We start from the raw sequence: 10,788 nt of genomic DNA, 5'->3' as shown, positions 1-10,788 counted from the left end.
TCTAAGTTGAGGTCGACAGAAAGGAAGAAATGATAAACAAAAAGAAAAGATACAGAAAGAAAGAAGAAGAAAAGGAAATGAGTTTGGGTCTTGTCAATTTGGTTTGTTATAAACCAAACGTGACTTTACTCAAGCACCAACAAACTGGATATGGGAAGCCACACGGTGCCCAAAGTAGATAATATGGTTGCTATAATAACATTTAGCTGAATGATGACTATTTTACTTTTCCTATAAAAGTCGAATGATTTCTTCTTCCTTCGGTGTCCGAATGACACATTCAAATAATCCATTTCGTATAACTTTTCTAGATATATCCAATAACACTACTTTCATTTCCGGATTATTATTTGATTAATTTCTCTGTTTAATTAATCTAGTTATTAGCGACAAAATCATCTCTTGAATGGTCAAATCGAGTTGAAGAGGGTTGTTACAATAACTAAAAACTCCTAAAAATTCACGCGTGTTATATGGCGATGTATTGGACTGTTACTTAATTGTGAAAACTACTGTGAGACCCATTTTATCAGATTTCTACAATATAAAACCCAAGGCAAAAAAAGATTCACGGTCGCACCCATATTAGGTGATAAAATTATGCATAGGCCCATATTTTTACATTTTATGTTTTTCTTTTTTAACTTTCGTATATCTTTTTATAAACAAGAAATATAACGACGGGAACACCATTAACAACATTTTTTGATATCTTTTATCTAATCCAATCAAAACCCTAGAAGACAACCTAAAATTCAATTATCTATGTTAAAAGGAAAGGAGGATAAAGATGATTGAGGCGGTGGTGGTGATGAATACACAGGGGAAACCCAGGCTAACGAAATTCTACGATTATGTGGTTTGGAAATCTCACTTTTCTATGTTAAAATTCCAATCTCAAGTTTTCTTTGTAAGAAGTTCTAATTAATGATAGGTGTGTATTTGATTTTGAAATTAGCCTATGGAGAAACAACAAGAGATTTTACGGAGCATCTATGGAGGTTCAATCTCAATCTTTGTCGATTCTGATTTCTCTTTGAATATTGATTAATTCATCAATTTCTAGGCTAAATTACTCAAACCTGGTGGATCTGTGGATACCCAAACTATGAGGTATATCAACCTTTTGTTATTCTGCCTCCATTCCCTCCCCTCAAATGTGTTTAGTTGTAGAAGAAATTTGGTGTTTTCACTCATGGATATTATTTGTTATTGTTGATTAATTTGTGACTTCTTCTGTGTTTCTTTCTCATACAATTTTATGTAGTAGAGCTGGGAACCTGAGAAATTTCATTAAAGTTGATTCAATCTTTGGATCGGTATGTAGCACCCACCACTATGATATCACTCTTTAGTTAGCTCATTTTTACCTGTTCAATGAAATTATAACATTTAAAACAGTATCATGTCCCTCGCTCATTATTACGGTGGTTACAGTGAGGAGGGAGGAGAGTGAGGGAGGAAGAGACCGATACTGGATTTGTGTTACCTTGTAATTGGATAAAATGTAAAAACCATTCATGAATTGATAACTTATGACATTTGTGGATTAATGGATAATCATTTTGGTATCTTCTTTTCCAAGTATTTTTTCTGAAACTTTCGGCAGAAAAGAATTCGACTGATTATTGTCTTTAATCCAATGATTAATTTCGTCAATTGTGGCTTGGAGTTTATTCTGAGCAGTTTTGGTACTTTGTATTTACACCAAATGGGGATTTGAGAAACTTGCTAGTATTTTGGTATTCAAGAACTAAAATTCGGCGAGATGGGAACGAAGCAAGAAATGCTTTCTCCACAGAATTATACCTTCAGCAAATAAGGAAAGACACTGTTTGGATTATTTATATTTTTATTCTTTTACTTTTTTGAAGCATACTGTTTGGATTTGGCTATAGTTAATTGCAATCTCATATAAGAATTATCATCTTTTTTCTTTAATTTGATCGAAGGATTCTTGTAAATTTATTTTCTTTTAGTGGATTATGCGCCGATAAAAATGGTTGAATAACTTGTTATGTAGCTATGAAAATGGTTGCATAACCTGTCATTCATTAAAAAGTTGTTGCATAACTTGTTATGCAGTCCAGAAAATGGTTGCATAACACGTTACGCAACAACTTTTTTGTTGCATGTGCCAAATATGGATAACACATTTTCTCGACTGCATAATATGTTATGCATAATTTAGTAGATGCATGTACCAAAATATGGTTGCATAACGTTTTATGCATCTTTTGTTGTGTCTGCGTAATGCATCGTTTTTGGTGGCTGCATAATGGTTATGTACCAAATTTTTGAAAACTTTGCTTAAAAGAACAATCGCCTGCGATTTTTTCGTAAAAAAACTTAAATTTGATATTGTTGTTTGTACTCGTTGTGTTAGCTCTCTTAAAAAGATTTCCAGCGATATAAAATTTCATATAATTATGGGCACGGTTTCTTTGGTATATTATATCCAAATTGCGTTGTCATTATACCCCTGATACATAACCCGTTATGCAGACACTTTTCAAAATTTCATATAATTATGGGTGTCATGGAAATAAAAAATAATCTTGGATCGGACAATAAGAATATTATTTTTTTGGGCATGTGCCTAATTTCCTTACTTAATTCTTATTGTTGTTCGGTGGGCTGTGAAGTGGCCCATAACCACAATCAATTCGAAATTGGCTGGATAGGCTCTTTCCGAATCTCAAAGTCTTGGCTACATCTACCTTTCAAAAATTTAATAGACAAGGGAAACAGATAGCAATAAAAAAAATCACTTTGTAGCCTTTTTCAATGACAAATCAAACAAAAGAATAAAAGAAAAAAAAAAATCAACCCCCTTAATCCATGCGAGACCAGGCTATTTTTCATGGATTATGCGAGGTATTATTATTTGGGTGCATGTCTTTGTACTTGACTGACCCGTCTCATGGCTTATCCAAAGCATATTTGTCATTTAAACCAAGGCTTCCATGTCGCAAATGAGATCAGAGAGTTATCCATATTTGTTTTCCACTTGTAGACGTAATTGGGTTATACTATCAAGTTGGGGTCGGGGAATATAGTAAGCTTTTTCGATATCGACATAAAATATCAATGGAGGAGATGGATAACTAAAAATCAAACAGATTATTTAATGAAAGTGTGACAGAAAATCGTAATAGCGTGGTCATCCATCCTAGCTAGACAAGAAGGACGGCAATATATAGGTTCGTTTATATTGTGGTCGTCATTAACTCATAGTCCCCATCACTTTCATGATGCATGATTATCTAGAAAATTAGAAAAACGTCTAAGAGTCAATTATAAAGAAGTGGACATTTAGTAATTTAAAATGGGATTTGATCAAGAAAAATGTCTAAGCCGTTATTGATTTACAGTTTTTACGGTTTTGGAATGTTCTTAATTGCTTTTTCATTTGTCTAAAAAATTAGTCTACACCGTTAGTTATCAACTGTAACCAGCTGCTCATGATAAACTCATAAACCACTTTCTTATTATTAACTTAACTGTAGAAGATATTTGACGAGAGCAAAATCCGTTGCCCTCACGGTCTTTGATGGCAATTTTTGGATTATTGCTTCTCTTTTAGATTTTTTCTTCCTCGAATTTGACCTGTCTTTTGATGAATGATGAATAAAGTTGTTTAGACTTTTTCTATTGCTAAGTCCAAACTTTATTAAAAGAAAACAATAATTACAAGAGTTAAAAAAAAAAGGGTCAAAGGAGATTTCCCAAGAACTTGAAAAGCTATATTCATAATAACCAGTGCCAGAGCATTCTAGAATGATTGTAGAAGGCTGATTTTCCAACATAACTGACTTCAGCACCTTCATTTAGGATGCATCCTCTCGTAGCTGAAATATCAAAAAAAAAAAAAAAAAAAAAAAAATATTTAATACCCTAAATTAGTGGTTCCTACACTACATCCAAACTTCTTAAATTAGAATGAATTTTGACAATTATAGGGTTCGAATCCCTACCTCTGCAATAGGATGGAGCATACCAACCATCAGATCACTTGGTGATTGGCACTAAAATATCAATTAACTAAGAAAATAACTTCCCCTATAAAAATGCTCATGTATTGATAAAGTCATAGAACGCACACGTAAAAATCCATCTTTTCTTGATAGTCCAAGGTAACTCACGGCTAACAAAAACTTGCACCACATTAGCAAGTCTAAGCAAGCATCTAGTTGCCCATTATAGTCCCAAAACAACTGCAAATATCTCATCTATGTAAAAAAAATTATCCTCACGCTAACACTCAATGGTCGAAGCACAGAACTACCAACTCCTCCGGCTATTAATCCTATACCACCAACCCAAAATTGTCCATGGCAGCATCACTACAAAGCAACAATGCACTAACATTAGGATGATGTAAATAACATTCATTAGGAATAATATACCTTGTTTTGCGACTATAAACAGCTTTGCAGTAGCTAAGAATTCGAAGATCATTACAAGAATTGTTTATATAACCCCTCATGTGAATAGAATTATCATGAATCAGTTGTTGATTGCCCATCTTGAACTTAATCTTTAGGTGGATATAATCTTCAAAATACACAAAATTGGTTAAAAACACCAAAATCAACAATTCCTGTGTTAAAAGGATATCCAGATTTTGATATTGTTTAAATGGACAAAAATATAAAAATAGCCAGGATGTAAACAGTTTCATCCTACCCATTTTCAAATATTTTTTCTTATTTTTAATTTACATCAGGATGAACCCAGTTTCATCCTCGCTATTTTTTAAGTTTAAGTCAGGATGAATCTAGTTTCATCCTTGCTATTTTTTTGGTGTCCATTTCACCCATACTAATTTTTACTCGTCCATTAGAACCATATTTTAAAAATATTTGGACATATGACCCATTTTCGTTCAAAATATACCTTGTTCAAGTCCCAGAGTTCTGTACAAATTGATGAATTTACAAGCAACCACAAATTCTTAAAATTCAGGTTCAGACTCAGACCAAAAATCCAAGACATCTACGACCACGCTATTCTTGTAAACCTGCATCTCCAGATAATTAGCCATAGATGCCATGTCCTTTTTTATGCCAAGGTTGCACCTATCAGCAATAAGTATCTTCTTCTGATCTACCCTCTTGTCCTGTATTGGCGCAACAATTCTCATGCATTACTTTCCAGTATTGAGCAGGATTAGTGGGATGAACCACATTACGTGGACTAGCATAGACTCAACATGAAGCTTAAAACTTAGTCCTCAACAGCTCTTTATCAGTTTCAACTAAAAATTCTCCTTTTTAACCCAAATACCATACTTTATTATCTTCATTACCCACAACCGTAGACAAAATGCTTATATTTACACTTGTATTTTCTATAAGAGACCGAATTGAATAAAATTTCCCATGTATTAATTATTGATTATCAAATCACTCTGCTACTAGGACCTATTGGCTTTCCCATCAGTTTCTATGTGCATTGCTGGGATATCTTGAAAAATGATATTATGATGGTGTTTAAGGATTTGCAAAATAGATGTTTCCTGGATTGGAGGCTAAAAAATACTTTCATAGCCTTAATTCCAAAGAAAGAAACTATTGAAGAGATCAAAGATCTAAGACCAATTAGCCTTATTCATGGGGTTTAAAAAATTGTGTCCAAGGTTTTAGCAGACAGATTTAAATCAGTTCTTCCAGACATCATTTCTTCTCAGCAGACTGCTTTTATTAAGAAAAGACAAATTCTTGATGGAGTTCTTGTGGCAAATGAATTAATAGACTCAAGAATAAGGAGCGGGAAAGCTGGAATTTTGGTGAAAGTTGATTTTGAGAAGGCTTTTGATCATGTAAGATGGGATTTTATAGAAGAAATTCTGGACAAAATGAATTTTGGCAACAAATGGAGATGCTGGATAAAATGTTGTCTTGAATATGTAAGATTCTCTATACTCATCAATGGTTCTGCAACAGGTTACGTCATATCCAAAAAAGGTATAAGGCAAGGGGATCCCCTATCCCCTTTTCTCTTTATTCTTGTTGGAGAGGCACTTTCTTTTATGATCAAAAATGCTCAAGATCATGGTCTTATCTCAGGGTTTCAACCTGCAGTTGGAGGCAAACACATAAGTCATTTACAATTTGCAGATGACACTTTGATATTTTTGGATGCTGACATTGATCAAATCAAGAATCTCAGATTGATTCTACTATCTTTTGAGAAACTCACAGATCTCAAAATTAACTTTGCAAAAAGTCAAATATTTGGTGTAGGAGAGGCAGGTGACATGGCTGAATTTTCTTCCATTTTGGGGTGCTACACTCAAGTCCTTCTTACAACTTATCTGGGATTACCTTTGGGAGATAAAAGTGTTGGAGTGGCTAAATGGGACAAGGTCATTGATACGTTCATTAAGAGGCTAGCTGGCTGGCAGAAATCCATTCCGAGCAGAGCAGGTAAAGTCACTTTAATTAAAAGTGTACTTGCAAGCTTACCTGTCTATTATATGTCTTTGTTTGTTATTCATGTTTCAGTATCCAAGAGGTTAGAAAGCATTATGAGTAACTTTCTCTGGAATGACAACAATAACAAAAGAAAGATGAAGTTGGTAAAATGGTCTAAATTATACAGAAAAAAGAATTCTGGAGGATTGGGTCTAAAATGTGTTAAAAAGGTGAATAAAGCCTTATTAACCAAATGGTTATGGAGATTTGCAAATGAAAAAGAAGCTTTGTGGAGAGAGATAATTGAAGAAAAATATGGTGTTGAAGCTTGTGGTTGGATTTCTAAAACTCCAAAAATCTCTTATGGCATATCATTATGGAAGGGCATTATGAAGTGTGAAAGCATTTTTAGAAGCAACATTCATTTCAAAGTAAATTCTGGCAAGGATGTTAGTTTTTGGAAAGATGTTTGGCTGGGTGATATTTATTTTCAACAAAGGTATCCAAATTTATTTGATGTTTCAAGACACAAGGATAAGACTGTAAAGGAGATTTTTGTAGAAGAAAATAACAGCTGGAATTTAGCTGTTCCAAGAAGAATGAATGTTGTCACACGAAGTGAGCTCAATGATCTTCAAACAAGCTTAAGTAATTATGTCATCAACAAAGATGTTGAAGATGAGATATTTTGGTCTTTACACAAGAAAGGTCAGTTTACAGTAAAATCAACTTATGATAAACTAACAAATGAAGTGGTTGATCAGAATCAATTGTGTCTCTTCAGTTATATTTGAAAGCAGAAGATTCCTCCTAAAATTTCTTTTTTTCTTTGGCTTTTGGCTCACAATAGTATTCCCACTAAGGATGTGCTAGCAAGAAGAGGTATGACTGTCAACTCAACTTGCATTTTCTGTGATGAAAATGATACTAGCAATCATCTTTTCCTGCATTGCAATTTTTCAAGGAAAATTTGGTCTCATTTTCAAGATAAGCTAAACTGAAAATTCACTATGCCATCAGAATTGTTTACAATGCTCTTTTTTTGGAACCTGTCTCTTAATTCCTCTCAACAATTTCATATTTGGAGTATGATTTCAGTTGCCATTATTTACTTCATTTGGTTAGAAAGAAATTCAAGAGCTTTCTCTAACGCAGAAAATACTGAGGTAGTTGTGCAACATAAGATCATGTACACTCTTTTTACTTGGTGTCTCATCTTCAAAAACTTAGAAACTTCTTCATACAGGGATAAAATGGCAAACTGGCCTAGTTTATATTTTTATTTCTTGTAATTCTAAGAGGTAGCATGTTACCTTATTAGTTTTCTCTCTTTTTCTTTCTTGGTTTTTTCCTATAACTTTGAGGGTGGTACAAATTTTTTGTACCCTCTCCGTTTTTTGATCAATAAATTTTCTTTATCGATCAAAAAAAAAATCACTCTGCTACTATGTCAGGTTGGACCCAATTAGCGATTCATGCAGAAATCCAGGCACTATCCACCGTCAACATTAATTTCGGTTGAAAATAACTAATAGGCATCGTCAACAACTCATGTCATGTGGGCTCTGCTATAGGCATTGTTCAGTGCTCCTTGCTAACGTCTCATATGCAAGATGTGTATCATAGGACTCCAAACTCTGCAACAGATGATAGGCGTACGGTTCTACAACATATTTATGTACTTTACTTATATGTTATTTATGTACTTTAGTTCTCTCAAAAACAACTCTTCAATGTAATTTTCAGTGTATCTTCAAAGCCACACTCTTATCTAATACTCTCTTCGTCCCAAGTTAATTGTTCAAATTGGGTCTTGTACAGATATTGAGGAAACGATAGCGATTAAATTTTTTACCAAATACCTAAGCACATATCCTAACCACTTTAAATATACCTAGTTTGTAGTATTTTTTATAGTAATTGTAGGAAAAAATAACTTAGAAGTAAATAAATTTAGTAATATCTGGATAAAAAAAATTTGATTCAAATAAAATTTTATTGATTAGGCTGAATGATTAAAATTAATGATATCTTTCCTGACCCAATATGTAATGTCTGGTGGAAAGTTATCAGTATACTCAAAATTCACACAATTTCTTCTTGCTTCTTAGCTATAGAGTCAGCTGCACCATTCTTAAGCCTATTGACTGACTGCCAAAAATAAAATTACTATGAAGCAAAAACTTAATATCAAGGATAGTTCCTTGATTTAACCAATGTACATAGGAAGTTTTCTCATTTATTGACTTAACTAGGACCTCACTATTTAATTCAAAAATAACTTTGAAAAAATTCCTTGAAACAACCCCCTACTGCATCATTCATAGCAAGACACTCCAGCTGTTCTACTTCCTGATTCTGGATAAATCCTCCATTGAAGTACTTTCCTTTAGCTCCAAAGGATTGTCCTGCAAAATTCCTAACAACCAGACCTATGTATCCAATTAAAGTATCTTTAAGAAAAGATGCATCAATATTTATTTTAATATAATCAGTGTCTGGAGGATCCCAATTAACCACATGCACTTGAAATCTGTAATTAGTACTAGCAGGATTAGGACCATCATTCTTACAGTTGTCCATCAAAGCAAAAATATTTCATATGGAAAACATTCTATTTGGCTTAGAATTTTGGAACACAACTGTGCATCTATTCTTCCAGATGGTCCATATAGTAATCATAAGAAAATGCATTTTATAGTCACTGTTAGAAGAAGATATATGTATATTTGCATGAGTAGCACCCGCAGAGAACCAACTTACTATCCATTTTAATAAATTATCATGAATATGCATTACATTACTAACATTCACATTAACGCCAAGCCAAATTGATCAGCATAGGGGCAATCCAGAAAGAGATGCTGAGATGTTTTTGTAGGGGCATTACAAACACTGGAGCGAATTTCAATGTGTTACACTCTTGCTTATACCTGTAAATCTTTTCCCTAGTTGGAACAATACATTTAAGATATTTCCAAACAAGCAATTTAATCTTATTGAGTAATTTACAGGTCCATAGGTCCTTCAGACTTCCCTAGGGATCCCCTGACTACTTGTAATTGTTAGAGCACTGCTCAGTCGAACTCGCATTCGTTGCTATATCACGCATGTTTGTCAATGTTAGTGATAAAAACTATAAGTCTTGATTTCTAGCCTATTTATAGATGTCTCGGACTAGGACATAGATTGTGTAGTTGAGCTTAGTTTTCACGGCGTTCATCATTTGAAGACGAAGAACTACTAAGGGGATCTTGTGGAACTTCATCGGCAAAAGGTATGTGGAGACTTAAACTCACTTGGAAAGTCTATTTCTACTCTATCTCCTATATTGAGACATAACTCGTATTACGATATAGTTTTCTATATACACATTTGAGATTTCGAGCTGAGTTTAACTCGCTTACATATTTCTCGAAATATGTGTTGGCAAGCTTTCGCTTCGACCAGGTTCATCTTATATCATGTGAAAATTTCCGAGGAACATCTTTCATGGTTTGCGTGATACAATCATTTGGTGTTGTCTTGGAATGTTTCGTAATGATTATTTCAATAACTTGAAAATTGCTTTGATGCTAATAGTGTGTGAAAACGGCTATCGTCATCCTCTAAGAAAATTTCAATGAGTGAAATAAGAGTTTAGAACACTTAACCATTATTGGATATGTCATGTTGTGCACTCTTGCACATATGTAATCCATGTCCGGGAACCATAGTATGTGCACCCGTTTGCATACTGGTTTGAGAAATACGGGAACCTAAGTATGCGTACCCGTTTGCGTACTGGTGTACAGGTTCATGTCCGAGAATTTCTGCTGGGATTTGAAGTTCGCGTACCCGTTTGCGTCCTGGCGTAACTCAATCTTAGTCCGGATATTTCAAGTATGCGTACCCGTTTGCATACTTGAAGGTTAAAGTTCTAAAATCGGTTTTAAACATGAACATAAATATTTATATAATAAGGAATGCAATTTTTGCAAACCGTGGCTATAATGTTCATGATTGATTCGAGTGAATCAAACCAATTTGCTTCAATTATGTTCTTGTATAATTCTATGAGAATATAGCAATTGAAAAACTCTTTAACTAGTTTCATTTGAGTCATTTGAGCTAGTTATGGTTAAGATGAATAAGGTTGATATGAGAGTAATCATATGGCTAACCTCGGTTAACTATTTATGAACCAACATGGTATACACGTTTAGGTACGATTACATAAACCTAAATGAGGGTACATTTCATTTGTGTGTAACAAGCTAATTTCGATCTAACAGTTGAAAGATATTAGCTTGGTTGAATCAGGCTTTTCATCTAACGGTGAATATTCAATGCTTTGTTACCAAGGTAACTTGGATTGCAAACCCTCATT

General features: G+C 33.8%; 1 long non-coding RNA gene across 1 annotated transcript; it reads left to right on the top strand.

Annotated features, from left to right (window-relative positions):
• Positions 1-632: 632 nt before the first annotated feature.
• On the top strand, positions 633-1,584 carry LOC113304557. Its single transcript, XR_003338241.1, has 3 exons — positions 633-859; positions 959-1,113; positions 1,271-1,584. It is a non-coding gene; the product is annotated as an uncharacterized LOC113304557 (long non-coding RNA).
• Positions 1,585-10,788: the final 9,204 nt, after the last annotated feature.

Source organism: Papaver somniferum, chromosome 8 (assembly GCF_003573695.1).
Source record: "Papaver somniferum cultivar HN1 chromosome 8, ASM357369v1, whole genome shotgun sequence".
Classification (NCBI taxonomy): domain Eukaryota; kingdom Viridiplantae; phylum Streptophyta; class Magnoliopsida; order Ranunculales; family Papaveraceae; genus Papaver; species Papaver somniferum.
This window is presented reverse-complemented; position numbering and strand designations above follow the sequence as displayed.